At 37.6% G+C, this 22,500-nt stretch overlaps 1 protein-coding gene across 2 annotated transcripts in view; it reads right to left on the reverse strand.

Annotated features, from left to right (window-relative positions):
* The window catches only part of LOC137645738 (muscle calcium channel subunit alpha-1-like), a 1,524,573-nt gene that overhangs the window by 1,342,643 nt on the left and 159,430 nt on the right, over window positions 1-22,500 (reverse strand). The window lies entirely within an intron of this gene.

The raw sequence follows: 22,500 nt of genomic DNA on the forward strand, positions 1-22,500 counted from the left end.
TGGTTTTCAAGAAACTATGCCGGACAAACAAAATTTTGAGACTCGGATATTAAAGAAAAAAAATAATTTCGAATTTAATGTTACCTAAATAAACAAATACATAAATCCATCACTAAGCAAAGCTCCATGATTAAAAAAGATATCCAAGAACAACATAGGCATTTATATATAAAATTCATCATGTATTTTTGCCTATGATCAGGTATCAATGTGTACCCTAACATAAAACAAATTCATGGTCCCTAGGATCTCGTGAATTCAGTGCTCTGTTCCAGATTTTATTTGTGACGTGGTATTATTTACGGTAGCTGTCTTGACAAGATTTGTCCTAATAGGCTAGTACTGGGTACAAAAAAAAAAAAAAAAAAAAAAAAAAATTGTCTTTATATGTGTTTTGCCTTATTCTGGTGTCTGTGTAGGGCCTAGGCTATAATTTACACTGAGGTCACAAATCACGTGTTTACCCTCATGCATTCAAGTGTTAAACATTAATTCAGGCTGCATCAGAAAGGCTGATGTTGATGCCTGGCGCAAATTTGTACATTTTATACCTGTATCAACTGGGCCGTATGGTCGTATCACAGTATTGCACAAATGCAGTATCACCATAGGTATTAAAGCATTGTTAAATTAATAGAATTTAAAGAAACCTTTAGGATATTTGGTAATTTTCTAGCTCAAGTTGAACGTATGATTACTATAACTTTCATAAGCATGAAATGATTCAAAATGAGCAATAACCTCGGCACAAGTACATATGGGAAAAGGGCAATCATCTTATCGGTTATGGCATTTCCATGGTATGATATTTCTCAGGAAAAGCAAAATTTATGGCAAAAATTGCCACTTATGGCACAACCTGATAACCCTGACTTCACATCAAAAATTAGCTTGAGCAGAGCCCCAGCCACCTGTTGAGGTACTACTGCTAGAGTCCTTTGACTAGCCCGATGGTATTGCATTAGATCCTTCTCTCTGGTTAAGGGTCATTTTCCCTTTGCCTACACATACACCGAATAGTCTGGCCTATTCTTTACATATTCTCCTCTGTCCCCATACACCTGACAACGCAGATTACCAACCAGTTATTCTTCGCTCAAGGGTCTAACTACTTTACTGCAATTGTTCAGAAGGTACTTTCCTCTCGTTAAGGGTAGAAGAGACTCTTCAACTATGGTAAGCACCTCTTCTAAGAGGACACTCCAAAATCAAACCATTGTTCTCTAGTCTTGGGTAGTGCCGTAGCCTCTGAACCATGGTTTTCCACAGTCTTGAGGTAGAGTTCTCTTGCCTGAGGGTACACTCGGGCACACTATTCTTCTTATTTCTCCTCCTCGTTTTTAAAAGTTTTATATAGTTTGTATATGAACGATTTATTTTAAGGTTTTTACTGTTCTTAAATGTTTTATTATTTCTTCATTTCCTTCCCTTATTGGGCTATTTTCCCTGTTGGAGCCCTTGGCCTTATAGCATCTTGCTTTTCCAATTAGGGTTGTAGCTTAGCAGGTAATAATAATAATAATAATAATAATAATAATAATAATAATAATAACATCTCCGTTGTAGTCCCCCAAAACTTTATCCTAACCCATTGAAACATACCAGGTCTTTTCAGTGATGGTAGTACCATGATCGTGCATTGAGCTTCTGATGACGGCGTATAAGGCCTCTTTTCGGGTGATGGCATATGCCATCGAGCAAGAGTTTCCATCGTTAGCTGGAAGCGGTTTGCTGTTCTTGAAATTTTTCTTAATTTTTCAGGATGGATCTGATTTCTTTTTAAATTTTAGGCGTCCACCAGAGATGCTGCAGTTGTCCCGGACGACGAAAGACAGACTCTTTCTCCTAAAATTTGTTTTTGCCTTGTTTCCTAAATGTTCTGTGTACGTATTTGACACCAAAAACGCTTTCACTTTCTTCATTTCATTGAAGAACATCAGTTCAATCAACTCAAGGAATATTCGACGGTTGATTACTTTCAAACTAGGTTCACTTGACAGGGGAGTCATTTCACACTAGCGGGGGAGTCCTCTGAAATGGGGGTTCATTTGAACCCATTACACCAGCGCTAGTTGAGCCATCTGTCTTGGTTATTAGAATTGCTCCTGGATAGTACAGTGGTAACGTGTTCTCCTGGCATTAGCATGGCAGCAGATACATGACTGCCCGGGACCGTGAGTTTAAGCTGTTTACTGGTAAGGCCACTGCTGCGGTTGTGCAGAACAGTGATGAGTTGGGCTTGCCCGGTTGACCTTCTGGTGAACATCTAATATGATGAAACTGGAACTGAAACCAGAAACCTTTAACCTTGACCAGCGCTGCTCCACCGCCACTAAGCTACCAATAAAAACCAGATCTTCTAAAGTGGTTGGAGTCTTACCAAATGCCATACCATGATATGCAACTTGACAAGAACAACTGCTTTTGTGCAAGCAGAATCGCCCCGAACCACAGTACAAAGTGGAAAAAATGAAACGTGAATGCGGTTATGAAGTTGGTCGGCTGCCCCTTGCACACCCTGAGCTCAACGCTATTGAACATATTCGGGAGTATATGAAAAGATGCATTCATTCACTCCTCGCTACAGAGATTTACCAAGGCAGACCTAAATGCCAGATTTGAAGAAGCACAGTTCCGTACTACAAGAGATGTTTGGGTAGGAGCAATAAGACGTTCAAGAAAATTCGAAGATGAGTATTGGTCCTCTGACAATGTGTATGAAGCTGTTGATCCAATTATCAATGACGTATGCGCCCCCCCCCCCATTTGTTTGACTTTCCTATTGTTATATCGATCACTTTTATCATTTGTTTGACTTTCCTATTGTTATATCGATCACTTTTATCAATATTATTCAGTACAAAAGTATTTTACGTTGAGAGAGAGAGAGAGAGAGAGAGAGAGAGAGAGAGAGAGAGAGAGAGAGAGAGAGAGAGAGAGAGAGGGGGGGGGGTGTTAAAAGAGAGATAAAGATGATTTATTGATATACGTCTATGATATCGAGAACAATGTCTCAAATGGTTATAAACACTGTGATTTCAACCCATTATTTTTACTATATCGGTAGAACAGTGAATTTAGAATAAGAAATAAATATTTTTTCATAAAAATATGCAAACAAACAAAACTAATAACATTCATGAAGAAAGTAACTTACAAGATGTAATGACGTAAAAGAAAGGAAGTGTAAGGAGATGTATGGAGGGTCGAAGAAAATTGGGATTAGTAAGTTATTCAGATGTTCAGGACAAGTTCAGTAGTACCCAAGCTCGTATGCCTGAAATCATTAATCAGTTTGCTGGTTAACCCATAAAATTCACGAGTAAAGTGACTGAAAAAATGAAATCTTTAAATCTATTTTATTACCAAAAATTATGGAGTGTTAGAAACACTGTTGCAAATTGACACACCGATCTATTAATTACTTTGATAAATATTGCCAAAAACAAAAACTCAAATTCCTTGAAATGCAAAATAGGATGCTTTGGAATGTTATAACACGATGGCATGAGGAAGAAAGGGAAGGTAGTTAGGGAAGAACAATTTCCTTCATTGTGATGTAGAAAACGGGATTTGTAAATGAAGCGAACTCTCCATTATCATTATTTTACTCAACAAAACCCTTCGCATCCTCGCAGGTTCATTCATCTTGCCACAACACTTCAGTAGCAAAAAGTCATCTGCTATGCTCTAAAGCTCATTGTATCCTCACATGGAACGAATAATGGAGTAATTGACACCATGAACGACAGTGTTAGTGATAGAGTGCAAACGGCAGAATGAATGGCAGAGTAATTTAATCGAATCACATAGAGGAAAGTTGATTAATTTACCCTGTCAGCGCAGTTGTCAAGCTATATTGCGTTTTGATGTTCGCTAATTAATTTTGTTCGAGGACTTACAAATTATACCTAAGAATACATATATGTATACATAAATACATACATACATACATACATACATACGTACATACACACACACACACACACATATATATATATATATATATATATATATATATATATATATATATATATATATATATATATGTATATATATATATATATATATATATATATATATATATATATATATATATATATATATATATATATATGTGTGTATATATATATATATATATATATATATATATATATATATATATATATATTTATATATATATATATAATAATAATAACAGTTCATCGTGACCAATGACAAAATTTAATGTTCCTTAGTAAATGATTAATAAAGAAGGGAAAAGTTCTCAAATGTAGTGTTATTCCTCCACAGTCTGTATACATTGCTATGACTCACCAGGCCAATCCTGAACTTGCATACCTTGCCATATGTTGAACAAAACAGATGAGGATTTGGGGCCATGGGAATTTCTTGTCTGGTATGCCTCTGCTACCATTTTAATGTGGTATGAGCAACGTGACTGCTCCACGGCAGTGACCCCATTGTAAATACCCATTCTACATACCACCTAGTAGCTAGCAAGAGTCTGCAGGTGGGTTAGTAAAATTTTTTGTTTCTTTAAGGTTGACTTGGCTTGGTCTTTGAATCTCTTTTTGGGGACCCCATGTCTTTAGCGGACTTTTTTTATTAATTGTCCATATGAAGCTTGTTTTGGGAGTCGATATTTGGTCATACGGATCACATGACCCCGTCAGTGCAGTTGGCGTATAGTGACCACGGCTTCTACGTATGTACACCTCTTTCATTATAAAATATCTGTGTTAAATACAATCGTTTCAAGTGAAGCCCAATATTATCTACAAACATGTAATATGAAAATGTTCAAGTTGCTTGAAATGGAGTCGATATCGACACCAGGCCTCTGCATTATAAGAGGAGATTATAAATACCTACTGCTTTATAACCTGGATTTTTGTGGTTATTTTTACATGTTTGTTCTGGAAACCCCTGGTACTCAGTCTGCCAAATGAAAGAAAGCCCTATTTATTTTCTCCAGCACATCATTGTTGGTTTTAATAGTGGATGAAAAAATGCTATCAATGAATTTGAAAAAAAAATTTCAACTTCTGCCACTGTTTATCATTACAATGAAGACAGACACTTCTTTAGATTGCCCGGAGCTTCTCTCCGGACAGGGGCTTTTTGACGGTGTGTCTAGCCCCTAGGTGGTTTCCCCGGCGGGTAGGTGTGGTGGTTGCAGATCAGCAGGGCCTGGAAGTATATATTTTTGTTTTTTCCCTAGTTAGGGCCGAGAAGAGAGGTTTTATAGTGGTAGGGGAAAGGCTGTGTAGCAGAGAGTCCCAGTGAGTAGGAGAGTCTGGGAGAGGAAAGGAGGATTTCCAGTGGGAGAAGAAAGAAGCAGTTTTAAGTGTAAATACTTATTGCTGCTTGCAAAGGTCAATTTAGATTTCGCAACATGTTGCGAGCTTGCTCAGCCCAAGGGCCAGCACTGATTAAGCCCCTGGCAGGCCAGGGGCGGTGTCAAAGGACTTTACTTATAGAAATGCCTGCTTTAGGCAGGCAGGGTCAAGAGACCAAGTGTTTAGGCCTGTTTAGGGCCAAAGTGATGAGATTAAGCTCAAGGGTGAAAGATTAAAGAGTTTAGTCCCAGTGAGTTAGAGAGACTGGGAGAGGAGGGAAGGGTTCTCAGTGAGAGGGGAAAGAAGAAATTTTAAGCATAAGTACTTATTACTGCTTGCCTGGTGTCACTGGGTATGCCTCTGGCATGACAGGGACAGCGTCGAAAAGATTTTTCTTATATGAATGCCTGCTTTAAGCAGGCAGGGTCAAGAGACCCAGTGTTTATGTCCTGTTGAGGGCCAAAGAGTTGAGATGAAGTTTTAAGGGTGAAAGGTTATAGAGTTCGGTCCCAGTGAGTTAGAGGGGCTGGGAGAGGAGCGGAGTGATTTGCGTTAGAGGGCAAAAAAGGGCGGGGGAAAGCCTTAACCAAGGAGAAGAGGGCTAGGGGTGGTTGAGAGTTGATCTCTGCATAGGCTGGGAGAGACTGTCTTCTTACGTAGGTGGGGGGTAAGATCGCTGAAAACCTCCAAGCGTCTCTATGTTTTTGAGAATGTGGGCAGTCACCTGTTCTGTAGTATGCGGCACTCCTTGGCCGAGGTTTTGTCTCAGATTTGTGGTTTCTGGGCAGTGGCAGAGGTAATAATCTAGTGGGAGTGCCGGAACAGCTTCGCAGTACTTGCATTGCCTACCCTCATGGTTGATGATTTCCTATGAGCAGGGGTACCCTAACCTTAGTCTGTGGTAGATTACTGCTAGTTTGCGGGGCGTGTTCTTTGGTAGATCATGTGGTGCCAGGTTGGTAGTGTTGATATACCATTTTGCTGATTTTGACGAGGCAAATAGGGCTTGTCTGATGGAGCTATGTAGTTGTGTTTGACAGTAAGCATTCATTGCTGATTTGAACTGTTCATGCGATGGGTTGAGGGTTATGCTGATAGTGGTGACTTGGAGGGCCTGCTTTGCTAATCAATCGGCTTCTTCATTACCGAGTATACCTATATGACTGGGGATCCAATTTAGTGTGACCTGTCGGTTCGGGAGAGCATGTGTGTGGGCTATCTGTCTGATAGAGGAGATGATGAGTGTGTTTTCTCGGATATCTTGGCTCCTGATTGCTGCCATGGCTCCTGATTGCTGCCATGGCTCCTCTGGAGTCAGTATGTATCGTGGTGTTACCTTCACTGGTGAGTGAGTGTGTGAGGGCTTTGAGTATGGCCACTAATTCAGTTTGGAGTGTGAAGGCATTGTTGGAGATCCTCCAGCAGGCCGAGAAATGTGGGGAGTAGACTGCTGCAGCTGCCGCAGGAACATCCCTGTCTACAGAGCCGTCAGTATAATACACATTGTCAGCGAGCGTGAGGGTGATCGTATCAAGGGCTGCTCTAAAGGCCTGTGCTGGGGGGCATAGCGCCTTGGAGAACGGGAGGGTGGTGTAATAGTACTTGATTGGGCTGGGAATCCAGGGGGGTTTTTCCGAAAAGTCCGGGTGTACGGTGTCTTTTTTGAGTGTAGATAGCATTGTCTGAGAGCCGTTGGATCTTAGGGCTGTGATAAGATGGCCAGCATAGGTGTGAGGAGGGGCCAAATCTTCCGAAAGAGAGATTAAGCCTTGAAGTTTGTTATGGAGTGGGCAGTTCCGGTTGGTCTTGAAAGTTTTGAAGATTATAGAGCTGTTCCGTGAGTTTATCCTATCTGTAAGTGGCAGGAGATGGGTTTCGGCTCGAAGCAGTGAGAGCCTGGTCCAAATCGGGGCACCGAGAATGGTCCTCATGGCATTATTTTGAATTACTTCGATGGACATTTCCTGTGTAGGGCTGAGGGTAGTGAGAACAGGGGCTGCATATTCTACCAAAGAGCATACAGCCTGAATGTAGAAGAGTCTTAGAATGTGTGGCACCCTGGTTTAGTGACGTGATGGGTCGGAGTGCGTTCAGTCGGCTGTTGGCCTTGTGCTTGAGGAGCGTTATTTCGGGGGTGGGTGATAGCCTGAAGTTGAGGTTAACACCTAAGTAGATAAAGTTGTTGACCCATTCAATAGGTGTTCCTAGTAGGTTTAGTGGAGGGGGTGGTTGAGAGTGCTTGACAGCCATGGCTTTGGTCTTGTTCGGGTTTATTTTCAGTCCTAAGACCTGGCAGCTTGCTGCAATGGTGTCTAAGGCGATTTGCATTTTACGGTGTTTGTTGTTGACTGTGTGTGGGCAGAACACGCAGATATCGTCTGCGTAGATGAAGATTTGAATGCCCTCCGGGTAGTCTTCTTTCAATATATTTTCAATGAGTACATTGAATAAGAAGGGGCTTAATATCCCTCCTTGTGGAACGCCATTTTCGAGTGGTATGTATGGTAACGTGGCTCCCTGGAAAGTAACTCTAACTTCCCTGTTTTGGTTATATTTCTGCGTCCACGCAAGGAGGTGGCCTCTGACGCCTTTGATGACTAGTGATGTCAGAATGGCGTCAGAGCTAGCTAGATCATAGGCCTTCTCAAGATCAAGGAAAACAACTAGTGCGCTTCTTCCGTTGATTGTGGCCATGACATCAGCTAGACATTCTTGTGTTCCAATGCCTCTCGTGTAGGCATAGAGCCTGTCGTGCAAAGGGCCCACCACCCACTGAAGCCGCCGGAGAACCATCCGTTCAGCTACCTTACCAGTGCAGCTGAGTAGGGCAATGGGACGATAGACATTTATTTCCTTAGGCTTTGGTATTGGGTTGGTGTCCTGTTTGTTCCATGGTTCGGGCCTGATGTTCTGAGCATGCGTTAGGTTAATTATGTGTAAGTAGCTATTTTTGGCAGGTTCGCCAAGATGCTTTAGCATAGAATAAGTAATGCCATCGGCACCAGGGGCCGTGTCTCTACATTTAGCTAGGGCAGCCTCAAGTTCGGCCGAAGTGTAGAGCGCATCAGTGCATGACGGTTCAATGCAGGCTGCTCTGACTAGGTCATTTCTTCTGGGCCGAAGTTGTTCCTGCCTGGCCTGGGTAGCTGGGCATAGGTTAGTTGATTTCGTCCGATTTGCAAAGGTTTGAGCTATGTTCATGGCCTCTTGATGGGGTTGAGGATGAGTGGGCTTAGTCTGGTGTCTTTTGGATCCTGAGACCTTGTTAAACCAGGCCCAGATGGCTTTGAGAGATGTTTGTTGTGAAATTTGGCTGCACCATTGGAGCCATTTTTCCCTTTTTACTTCATTGGCAACTTGAACTGCTTCGGCTATGAGCTCCCTCAGTAGAAGGAGTAGCTCATCAGTCCTGTGCCATCTGAAGAGCTTCCTTGTCCGGTTTATTCGTCTGTTCATTTCTTTTATGCGCGGGCAGTAGTACCACGCATCCGTATGATTGTGTTGCGGGTTCCTGCCTTTCCTGGGCATGGAGGCATCCGCAACCAGGGTGATTTGTTTTGTAAACTCCGTAAGGAGGAAGGTGGGGTCCTCAGATGGGTTTTCTGCGAGCTTGAGAGCCCATGTTGTCATGTGCCTCTCGAAGATGTCCCATTGGGCAAAATCAGGATTCCATCTTGCCGGGGGTGGTGGGATTGGTGGGAGTTTGGGGGTTGGTACCGTGGCGAGGATGGCGAAGTGGCCACTGGCGAGCGACGGGTGTAACATCCAGGAAGCGGTGTCGTGGAGGGCTCTTGGTATGAACATTAAATCTAGGGTGCCACCAGCAATGTGGGTGCTGGCAGGTAGCCTGTTCAGAAGGGCAACGTTAGGGAAATCCTGAAGGAGGGAGTATAGGTGCCTCCCAGTGTGGTTTGTACTTGGAGAGTGTAAAAAGGGGTGGTGAGCATTTAGATCACCTGCTAGGATGGCGTTGGAAGCGGAGATGGAAGCAAAAAGGTTTTCAGCTTCCAGAGACTTTCTTGGGCTTTTATATATGTTGTGTAGGGTGAGTGTTGTGTGGGACAGTCTGATTTCTACACTGAGCAGTTCAGCTTCTCCGCACTGTATTGTCGGTAGCTTTGTGGACTGTATTGTGTCTTTTACTAGTGTGAGTAGTCCATGTGTTGTGTCCGTGCGAGGAGTTTCGTGTATAGTGTATTCTTTGTAGGAGAAGAGTGAGTTCTCCCTGAGCAATGTCTCCTGTAAGAGGACCACGTCTGGCTTGAGGGTGGCAGTCTGAGATTGCAGGAGTGCATACTTGCTGCTAACTCCTGCGATGTTCCACTGCATAATTTTAAGTCCCTTGCTGGTTTCATATGTGCGTAGGTCAACTTCAGAGTCCGAGCTATCATTGCTGTAAGGATCCATGGTATTGGGTCAGGTCCTTAATCAGCTTTGCTATGATGCGCGTGTAGTCTGGGGAGAGCCCGGGGGCCCCATGAAGGGCTGAATGGAGGTTTATAGTGATTTCTTGCAATTTTCTAATGCAAGAGCAGCAGGGTAAGAGATTGGGCTGGGAAGGAGAAGTTGGGCTGGGTTCCAGTGATAGCCTACTATTGGGTAATCTGTTTGCTGAGTGGTTGGGTGTGGGTGAGGTGGTAGCAGAGTGCTGTACCGCAGGGACTGGCTCGGTTGAGCCTAAAGAGCCAGGGAATAATTTGATTGATATACCTGAAGCTGATGAGGACCTTGATATGCCCATGAATGAATTCAGTGTGTTTGAGGACGAAGTTATCCTAAAAAACTAAAGAGATAGAAAGCCCCTGGATACAATGGAATAACTGCTGAGATGATATTGGCCGAAAAGGAAGTGACTCCCAGATTACTTACAAGATGTTTTTAGAATGTGGCATGAATACGCAAAACCTGATGAATGGGAGTTAGGAATGTTGATGAAAATAGCCAGAAAAAAATAAGGAGGGAAACCTGACTGATTGCAATAATTACAGAGGTATAACACACGTCAGTTGTTATTAAAATTTATAGTATGCTTATTCTAAAGAGATTGAAGAGAAAGATTGATGAAAAGCTGAGAGATGAAAAAGCAGGATTAAGAAAATGTAGAAGTTGCACTGACCAAATCTTTATTTTGAGATATGTACAGCAATGCGTAGAATATAGAAATCCTCTTTTGAAGGCATTTGTGGACTATGAAAAAGCCTTTGATAGTGTGCACCGGCCAATTTTGTGGAGATCCTGTGTTATTATGGAATTCGTCATAAATATGTAAATTTGATTAAGTCTGTTCATGAGCATAGCAAGTGCAAAGTTAATGGTAATGGAGTCTTATCAAATGAATTTCCTGTGAATAGTAGAGTACTCTAAGGGATTATGTTGTCATCTACGTTGTTTATCCTCCTCATGGATTCTATAATGCATTGGTGATATAAATTTGGCAGACCTAGAGTATGCTGATGATGCTGACCTTGTTAGCAGAACACCACAGGATTTGCAATGCTTGCTTACCAGAATGCATGAAATATCACGCAAGGTTGGGCTGAAGATAAATAGAAAAAAGACAGAGATAATGAGAACGGAGTATGCAATGGAAGATGAAATGTCATTGGAAGGAGAAAGGATTAATGAGGTAGAATCATTTAAGTATTTAGATACTAGAATCTCCAATGCAGGGTCTTTAGAATTAGATTTTAGTGGAAGATTGAAAAAGCAAATCAGACAATGGCTAAGTTAAGGTAAAATTTGGAAATTAAATCGCCTGAAATTACACATAAAAATCAGACTATATATCATTTTAGTGAGATCAGGGTTACTCTATGGACATGAGTTAAGGTATGACATAATCAATCCCTAATAGATTTAGTAGAAGTGAGAACAAAGCCCTCAGAAGGATATTGGGAGTTAAATAGCGGGACAGCATTAGAAATGGAACTATAAAAGAGATTACTCGAGTGCCATATGTTGATGAGATCATGATGAGGAGTAGATGGAGATGGTTTGGGCATGCTTTTCGCACTCCCCAAGAGAGCAAAGCATAATCCTTACTCTATTGATGGAGAAGATACTTATAAGCTGACAGGGTCAGGTATTTCTCGATAAGCACCCATCATTTGTTGACCAGGGCCAATAAGTTTCTGTTATATTTGGCTGGGTAATATTACTACATTAAGGATATTTCTATATGTATGTGTAACATTTTTCTTTATATTTGTAATACTGGCTTTAACGAACAGGTTGACGCCCGTGAGGAGAGTAATATACATAAATCGAAAGGATTGCGTAAAATTATGGCCTATTTTGAAAGAAAATGTCCACTAGTTTTATTTCAGTTTTAGATTTTCTGACAGAACTACTTATAAATTTCCTTACGAGAAAACAAGTCTATGTATAACACTTCAGGACTTTGAAATTATTATTATTATTATTATTATTATTATTATTATTATTATTATTATTATTATTATTATTATTATTATTATTATTATCTGAGCGTAACAAATAAACTGTATATGAAAAGTAATGAACTAAAAATAAAAAATATTTTAAGATCAGAAACAACTTTAAAATAGGTATGCCATAAATAAACTATGAAAGACTTATGTCAACCTGTTCAACAGAAAAGCATTTTCAACCATTTTGAATATTTGAAGCTCTGCCGACTAGAAAGATCATTCCACAATCTGACCAGAGTTGGTATAAAACTTTTACAATATTGTGTAGTATTGAACCTTATGATTCAGAAGGGAAGGTTGTTAGAATTAACTGCATATCTACTACTAAATATGATATATTATGGGATAATATGAACACAAAGGACGGACAGAATTATGAAAAAATATTATGTAACATGCATAAAGAACTAACTGACTGATGGTGACTGAGAATAATATCCATATCAAGTTATTGTCATAAAAATTAAGATGAGACAGGAGGACAATACTCAAAACATGGTAGAACCAAAGAAATTAAACATTCCCTCAAGACAGATTGATCATCGAAAATCTTAAAAGACTTTTTCAATAACGATTTTTTGCAATGGAAGAAGACTAAATGTGCTTCCTAGAAGTAAATTTGCCATAAAAAAAAAATCACACTTAGGATTATAAATGAGTTTTATCTTGGAGAGACATTGTAAATAGAAAGTTGTTGCACGGCATCTGATTCTTCTAATGAAACTGTAACTCTTCCAAAAGATAGAGTGCAATGAATATTTTTTTTCAATATTGTCTACAAAAAGTTACAACTTTTGATAATATGCCTATAGACATTTAATACGAAGCTTTACTCGGTTTTATTTGTAGGTAAGTAATGTTTTTTCGTTTTCATCAATAATGACAGCAGCATTTTTTCAATTCTCTTTAGGAAGAATATTACTTGTCCTAAGTTATACAAAAGTATGGCACAATACCTCAGAGCCTATTGCTGTCATAAAACACTGGGAAAATATAGCACTGTTTGTAAAATTATTTTGGCAAATTCATTGCAGGCAATTCGTAATCAGAATAACCACTTTTTAAAAACAATTCTTTATCTTCCTTTGGCAGATAGGTAACACAAGGTTCTCACTCTTTAGTTTGTCGAACAACACAAATATGGCTGAGCAGATGCATAGGGTCTCACCTTCCCCAAAGTTTATGTTTAATAGGCAGTAAATTACACAAGTACCCCTACAATTTTTTCTATACCTTCAACGAGATTCCTAATTTCAATTATGTTAATTGATAGTTGCACGGCTAAGTCTCAACTCTAAGAACATAGTCACCAATGACTGCAGTGGACTAAAGCAATTATCATAGTCGGTATGACTAAATTCATAAATTGTCACAACTCCACTTTGAAGAAAGTCGGCAGTCTATTCAAGTAATATGTCTTTGATAATCTTGCTATAGTCTTGACGTGCCAGCAAAGTTTTTGGTAAGGCTGACTATACTGAAGATTTCGCTCAATAATAAGGATCAAAATTATCAATTATCATGGTGACTCAGTCTAAAAATACCCCCAACTACCCACAAGTGACTAGGATCAAATCAATCAAATAACAATAAAAGTATGACAAAACCTTAGCAGAGCAAAGTCATTCACAACACAGAATGAAAACAAAATAAATTCTAGAAAGAACCAAACAGTCTGAAAATAAAAATCCTAAGTATTCCATAAGTGTTTCATAAGTTTTAAGCAATGTGTTCACAATTAAATTGAAATTAGTCAACCTACATCAAACCAACAATTAAATAACAACTATTACTGCCAGGTAACTTTGCAAGGCCAAACATGATAGTTTTGAACATGCTCAAAATATATGTGAAACTGCCTGGAATGAGCAACACCAATGAATAGTATTTTGAAATGCCAAGATAAAAGACGCTCCAAAGAAAATTTATCAAGTAGAATCGTGACTTTCGCTGGCTACATTCATGACAAATTGCAATTCTATGCATGCCTAATGTCACCCCAACTGTTTGTGTATCGTTAACGGCTCTTAGTAACTCTGGAGTTGTCTGGCAGGAATTATTTGTCGATAAATTAGTTTATCAGCCAGAGGGAGTCAGTGGTACCATAAAGGGGGAAAATGCTTTAATTATTTTTTAAAGGTATATATATATATATATATATATATATATATATATGTGTGTGTGTGTGTGTGTATGTGTGTGTGTGTTTGTGTGTGTGTGTGTGTGTAGGTGATAAAATTGCATGGTAGCAGTGTGAGAGTGGTAGCTTTCTGTAGAATATTGGTATGTTTCATTTATTAAGTGGGTTTTTTTTACTGCGTTTTAGCCACACCTTAAGTAGTTTTCTATTAACATATTCTGGTATAGGTTAAAGATATCATTACAAATAAAATCTTAATTAGAAGCCAAGATGTAGGATTTTAAGACATTCATTTACATGCGGTACAGAAAACTCCTTTACTGGATAACTAACCACCGGTACTTACCTCTATCCCTTAACTATTTGTGTATTTGGGGGAAAAATTAAAAAAAAAATTAATCTCAGTGGACAACCATGTAGTTTCCGACAATATTTTTGGCTAAATTACTTAGCGATAGGACATCGCTTCATAACGCATATCTTATATTAGGAATTTACGCATGTTATAGAATAAAATATGTGAAAATAGTGGAAAACATTCCAGCAGATGCAAATTTTGAGCAGTGGGAGCTTTTTCATAGAATTTCTTTTTCATGATAGTTTTCTTATTACAGAAAATATATCTATAAAATGGGTATCAACAAGAAGATGATATTACTGGCTCTTAGGGAAAGCCAGAAAATATAAACTCTACCTAATCAAACAGGTAATCTTTAATTTGATTGTTACCCCTACCCATTAAATATTCAAATTTTTTTCCATTGACTATCTATTTTGATCTTCGTGCGGTGGACATATGGAGTCCTGGATCCATATATATATATATATATATATATATATATATATATATATATATATATATATATATATATATATATATATATATATATATATATATATATATATATATATATATATATATATATATATATATATATATATATATATATATGTGTGTGTGTGTGTGTGTGTGTTTGTTTGTGTGTGTGTATGCGTGTGTGTATGTGTGAATTACTTAGGATAAACAAGTTCACTAATTTTCATATCAGATTATATCACAGTTTGGCACTAAGTGACCACATGCATGTATGCTTTAACGCGGAATCTCCTGTATTTGCAGATCTGATTTGTCACTTGAATTAGAGGTAACAAAGTTGTGTGTTTCATTCTACTTAGTCAGTTTCAACTGTTTTGTTTTGTTTCTTTTGCCACGTTTTTTTTTTTTTTTTTATCAACTTACTATATGTGTATGTAAAACCTATCATTATGACCAATATACATACAGGACAATATATGTCTATTCTCCAAGCAGATATCTATACTTTTTTAGCACATTAAGTGGGTTTGTTTGTTTGATTTTTCTTTTTTAGTATTAAAATTCTACCGATGAGAAGAGTTCTTCTAATGTAAACTTCAGCAAAACCTTTTGATGACTCAATATTGAAAGAGCTAATCTGTACCACACTATCTCTAATAGGCTAGGTTTAGATTGCGTTCGAAAGGAAAATAGCAGACAAACAGTGAGAGTGTTGATGTTGGTCAACAACCAATGGCGCACCACACTGCATCATTTACTACACACAGTATGTTAATCTTGATTAGCCCTAAAGATCATCGTTCACGGGAAGTACCGTTAAAAGCACTTAGAATTACAAACCATGTTCCAATTCTTGAATTGGATGAAGATACTCTACAAGGAAAAGCGCCATCTGTGTACTATCACAGACCATGTAGAAGCAGATTCCTATTATAAAAAAGACCTTTAAGCCATAACAGACAGAGACAAAGCAAACAAAGAAGAAGAGGAAAGAGTATCCTCAACAACTTGCAAGACAAACTCCATGAAAGAAATTGCATCTTCTATGAAAAGGTTGAATATAAAAAGAGACAACAAGAGAACCTCTTGTTCAATATGCTAAACTGAGGGTTGACGAAAAGGAATGATAACAAAATCATATCTTTTACCTCCAGATGAATGGTGGCTGCTGAGGGAAGTTAACACAGATCATGCTACAGGGAGTGTACAAGACAAAAAGGTACTAAGATTAGCATTTGAATCTGATGACGATGGAATATATCAAACAATTGAGAGTGTAGCGTACAAAGATTTATATGAGTTTATTGGAACTGATCTGATTACTCAGCCTGTAGTAATAAGGATGGCATATCTCTGTGAATACTGTTTTTTCCAGTGTTGATTATGTAAAATTATCCACAGAGCACATTAGACGAAACTTGGGGATTGGATTCAAAGCCAGGAACTTGATTATTTGAGAGAACAGATGTCAGATTATTTTGCTTGTATACATACTGTAGCTTCTTCTCTTAGATCTGTGATACGGAATTAACCATGGGACAATTCCTGGCTGTATTTACCAGACGCAGTGTCACCTGTTTCAGTTTAAATTCACATGTTGCCTAGGATATTCCTGGTCTGCATATCTACTGACTAGTGAACCAGAACCAAACCAGGTCTCTGAAAGGATGCAGTGGCTTTTAAAATAGCTTGCACAAGACCTTTGATTCCCACATGTTACTGCATATACATGCAGTAACATGTGGGAATTAAAATCTTCACAACATATCTTATTAGAAAAAGTCATCTCTAGCAAATGAATTGGAGAAAAATATAGCTTCAGCAAAACATATACTTCAACCACCAACTCTCATTATTGATGAAATGGCTTTAGTTGAAATAACATAAGGTGACCAGAAAACATTCAGACAAGTGGCATCAACTATACTGTACCCTCTTCAGCTTTGAGAGGAGGTGCACAACGTATTCACATTGACATTAATATTGATGTGTATCATGAAACCAGCATAAAAGTCACAAATGAGCATCTGAACCAAGTGTCCGTCCATCAATATTGATTCTGGTCAGTTAGTCTGTGAATGGAGGAAACTAAACAAATCTGGTTGAATTTCTAGTTCACGAATATATGCAGCCAGCACAAGGTGTGTACTGCAAGAAAAACAGTTGTTTGTCTAACCGAGTGTAAGACAGTTTTGATAACAATGGAGATATAGGAAAAACAGCCAAGGTTAAAGGCAACACATGAAGAAGCAGATACCTGCAACTTACTACATGCCTAACATGCAGCTCAGAATCGAATAGCATCAGTTATTATTGTTGCTAATGATGTAGAAAAATCCTTAATGCGTGTAGCTTTCAGTGACAAAATATAGACGACACTGTTTGTGAAAGCATGAACACGTAGTAGATATGTTGATGTAACTAAAGTAAAGTGGCAACTGCATGTGGTCCTGATATGTGTAGCCTAAAGGACTTTTAGCCCCCCATGTCTTTAAAGGGGGTCAGCACCTTTGCTAGAAAGGGTAAACTTGCAGCATTGAAACTTTTTAGGAAAGACCTTGCGACACAAGAAGCATTCAGCCAATTGAGCAAGGAATGGAAGGTTGCACCAGCACTGTACGAGGCACTCGTGGTGTTCATATGCAAGATGTATATGTCCAACAGCAAAGTGGAGAAAATCAGTGGTCTGCAGCATCACTTATTTTGCACAAAAAAGGTGAATTAAAATCATATCAACTGTCACCATATCAGGATTGCCTATACAAATAAATTCAGCAGGAGAATTATCAAACTACTATATGGCGACTTTGTTTAATGAGCCACCCTGATGTTCTAAGCCCTGTTGGCCACGGATGGGGTATAAAAAACAGTTAAAAGATAAAGCAAGCTAGCTATGAACTGGATGGATGGTTCTCCAGCTCCATCTTAGGTCCTACAATTGCTAGCATGCAGTTGCTTAAGGTTGTGCAAAGGGCCTGATTACACATGTATTCTATAAGTAGTAGGTTGGCCAGGGCACCAGCCACCCATTAAGAAACTACCGCTAGAAAGTTATGAGGTCTTTTGACTTGCCAGACAGTACTTCATTGGATCATCCTATCTGGGTACGGTTCCTTTTCCTTTTGCCTGAAAACACACAAAATAGTCTGGCCTATTCTTTACATATTCTCCTGTCGTCATACACCTGACACTGTGATTACCAAACAATTCTTCTTCATCCAAGGGGTTACTGTACTGTAATTGTTCAGCGGCCATTCTATTCTTGGCAAGGGTAGAAGAGACTCTTTAACTATGGTAACAGCTCATCTAGGAGAAGGACACTCCAAAATCAAACCATTGTTCTCTAGTCTTAGGTAGTGCCATAGCCTCTGTACCATGGTCTTCCACTGTCTTGGGTTAGAGCTCTCTTGCTTGAGGGTACACTCTTGCCTACTATTCTTAATGTGTTACGAGCCAGTACTAGATTAAACACTGGTGATTGGAATAAAACACTCTTTACAAAAATAAATATATTTTCTATAAAAATTACACTTTAAAAGAATTTACATAAAAACAAAAATAAATCACTAGAAAAATTAAGTCTGAACAAAACTTAGATTAAGACAAAATGTTACACTCTGAAAATTATATAATCACTTGACTCGAAATATTAAATCTGCATAAATCTTTGACTAAGACAAAAGAAATGTTACACTCTGAGAATTATATAATCACTTGACTCGAAATATCAAAGCTTAATAAAGCCTTAGACTAACACAAAAGAAATAATACTTATGAAAATAACACAATCACTTGTTTCACTTGAAATCAAATTTTATACCAAGATTTAAGTTTGATACTTAATGAAAATAGATAACCAGATCAAGATAAAGATACCTTTCACATTTCTACAGGACCAGTTACAAAACTCTTAATAGAATTTTGATTAACACTCAATAAGTTTACAAAAACCCGTCACACCAAATATTTGAGATTTCACTGAACACTTATATAACAATACACTGGGCTACTATGAGAGGCGTGTGAGAGAGAGAGGGAGGGTGATGACTATGACTTAAGGCTGGAATTCTCTATTTGATCCATGCTTCCCTGGGGTCACCTTTATATGAAACTTACCTACTTCCAGAATATTCTAGGTCCGAGATCTAGAAGTTTGGGGGTTTGCCTAAATGCGTCAGAGTTATCAACTATCACATATCAAACCAGAGAACCAACCCTATAGCACGGCAACTCTCTCTCTCAGACAGCTCCGCTCAACCACCGTTCTCAGGAAAAAAGAAAAAATTAACCTAACACTAGGGATTTTTAGTACATTCCAAAGCTCGTGGCACAATATGAGTTGCATATTTTATCTAAAACAAAACACAATACCTCATAAAAAATTAAAAAATTTACATAAGCCCTTTTTCATATCTCGTATGGTTATATAACACTTAACAAATTACGTAAGACTTCGTAACAAAATAGGTGGAATAAAAAGTTAATTCTTAAAAGTAACATAAATTTACATATTCTGAATTGAATGAAGACAAATAAATTAACGACGAAAGTCTTACATAATTTACACAACAAGCTTATACCTACATGAGAGGAACTCATCTTAAGAGCTGGCTATTCACCTCTTCAATACACATATCTTGTATGGTTATATAACACTTAACAAATTACCTAAGACTTCGTAACAAAATAGGTGGAATAAAAAGTTAATTCTTAAAAGTAACGTAAATTTACATATTCTGAATTGAATGAAGAAGACAAATAAATTAACGACGAAAGTCTTACATAATTTACATAAACAGCTTATACCTACATGAGAGGAACTATTCTTAAGAGCTGGCTATTCACCTCTTCAATACACATATGAAAACATAAATAAAATACCCGAATAAACTACAGTATTTACTCTACACTAGACTAACTTCGTAAGATATATATATATATATATATATATATATATATATATATATATATATATATATATATATATATATATATACACACATATTTATTTTCATATATTTGTTTCCAAAGTGGACATAACTGTTTTCTGATTGTTATGCCACTGCGTAATTATTCTAATCAAACTTCCAAATAAACATATCTTGACAACATGTTTAAAGTTAGGTTTGAATATTTATTTTTGAGTAAAAGCCAATTTTCTTGCCTTTTTATTGATATGTTATTTGTAGTTCTATCCTTATCAAAACGAAAGTTATTTCAAAATGTCCTTCAATAAGTATGTGTGTAGGAAATTATAATTTGATAGATTGCTATTCATATTTTCACAAAATCTTTAGCAACATATGCACAATAACTTATAAAAAAATTGCATTTTATAGCAAGGGCCTCGAGTGATGTAACAGTAGTTAAATAATCTATATTAAAATCTTTGTTCTCCCTCAGGAAAAATAAAAGTTGATTAAAATCGACCAATTTTCAAATTTTAAGTTGGGGTAAGTATAATCGCAATTTCATTTGCATGTAAATTATATTTTACAACATGAGAATATTTATCTTAACTATTTGTCTCCTGGCTCTAGATGAAAACCATATTTGTAACGATATTTCTATTCTACTTTTGGAGTTATTGACAAAAACCTTCTCAAAGATATTCATGGATAAAAGTTACTTAAAGGACTGATATTGCATATTAAACATGCTGATATCTTATAGAAAGCCACCACTCTCACATTGCTACCATACATTTTTGTCATCTACAAATGTGTACCTTTCAAAAATAACTAAAACCATCCCCCCCCCCCCCACCCCACAGTTTGGTACCGACGGTCAAATTTTTGGGGTCGGACTGATAGACTATAACTAACCTGGTTGTGAACAGTTCAGAAATAGTCATGTATTATTACATTGCTCTTTGGGTACGTTAATTATGTCAGGGAATACTCGTGGTCTATCACTGTCACTCACTAAAACCTTGTGAAACATTGTTACGTTGTCATGTCTAATAATTTTTGGTAAATGATTAACACGAGGAGATTGGGGTTTATTACCTAGGACCTGTGATCAATCCAAACTAAAAATATTTTGGCCGTGGTTATATCGCGATTTGATCTTGGTCACTTGAAGATATTCAGACCATCTTCAAATCAAACAATGTAACAGAATGTCAGTCTTGATCAGTGTTGCTGTGAAAACTCATGAACTTAGTCTTATTGTGAGTCCCACCAAAGCTGGCAGTGCCTTAAATCCAAGTCCACAGTGTGATATAGTATTTTATAGCATAAGAAGGAATGTTAAAAGTTGATGTATTGAGTTTTATTTTTTTTTCAAAATAGGTACTGGTAATTGAAAATCAAAATCCGGGTATGCAAGGAAAGTGCAAGTACCAAGAAAATGCCCTCATTCATTACTCTTCCCAACCTCTTCACAATCAAATCATGACAAACTCCAGGCATATCGCAATCGAAATACAACCAAATTATGATTCCCAACTTAGGGTTCTCTTCAGGATGACCAACCACAAAATGCACGAAACTTGTGTAAATGTTTGAGTGAGCATGTCTTGACAAAATATCTAACAATATTCCAAGATAAGATAAGACAAAGTGTAGTTTCACATGCAGAAAGGTAACACTCAACAACTTTAAGTAATGAGATCTTGTGAACTTTGTAATACAATGTATAAGCCTGTCCTGGTTGGTGGTTTCAATAAGACTGAGTTGCCAGTCGGATTTTATCATTTGTATCTATGTTTATGTCATAACATTGTTGTAAATGATCGGGAATTATTCTGCACTATTACTCTGGTTTTGTCTTAAATAGTTTTTTTTTTCTTTTCTTTTTTTTTACGAAAGAGAGCGCATTTTTGGCTTTCCAAATTCTGCTGGATTTGTAGTTAACCCTGAAAATTGTATTTTGGTTGAATGTTGCCTGTGAATAGTCAGGCTCAATAAAAATTTATTATATGCGTTCTCTCTTTTATAACTTGTATTTTGGTAGTAATAATATTATGTTTTCTGGAGCATATTCATTCTTAGTGACTGGTGATACAAACCAGTAAAAAAGTGCTGTTACTTGCTGTTCATAGACTAAAGAAAAAATCGTCCATCCGAGTTTGTAAAATGCTCCACTCAAACTACGCAAACGACTTACACTGATAAATAATAGACGTTGCCTAGAGTAGAGTTGAGACCGACTGAGATTTCTGAATACTGCTTTTCATGAGTCATATTGATGTTATAATTATTGCAGTTATTCTAGTAATTCTAGCAATAATATTTCTAATAATTAGAATTATTGCTAATAATAGAGATATCTTAGCATTATTACAAATATTAGCAGGTTGTTCTTGCACTAGTTGCTATTTCCCTCATGACGTTTGGAATGCATTCGGCATTTTGTACGTTCTGTTTGGGTCGGGGGAACCCTCATCGATTGCATGTTCTTTTTAAATTGATATGCACCTCACTAACCTTGGCTCTGTTGCAATCAGAGGTTTAACAAGGGTGTTTTACCTGCTTGTTTAGCTCCTAGTGGCGTCCTTACATTAGACATCAGTGCCTTACAGGCAGGTCTACAATGTACTCCATGGAGGTTTAAATTGCATTTCATTACTATTTTTACGAATATCCATACAGAAAATAAATCATATCATGAATAAAATCTTGTGGGAAACATTCTAAAAGGACAGTTTTCTTTGGTTAGTCACAAGCATCAATTAACGACATTATTTATGCTTTTTGCTTTTTTTATTATGAATATTTTGTGAAAACTTTTTTTTTCTATAACTTGCCT

The sequence above is a fragment of the Palaemon carinicauda genome, chromosome 8 (genome assembly GCF_036898095.1).
Source record: "Palaemon carinicauda isolate YSFRI2023 chromosome 8, ASM3689809v2, whole genome shotgun sequence".
Lineage (NCBI taxonomy): Eukaryota > Metazoa > Arthropoda > Malacostraca > Decapoda > Palaemonidae > Palaemon > Palaemon carinicauda.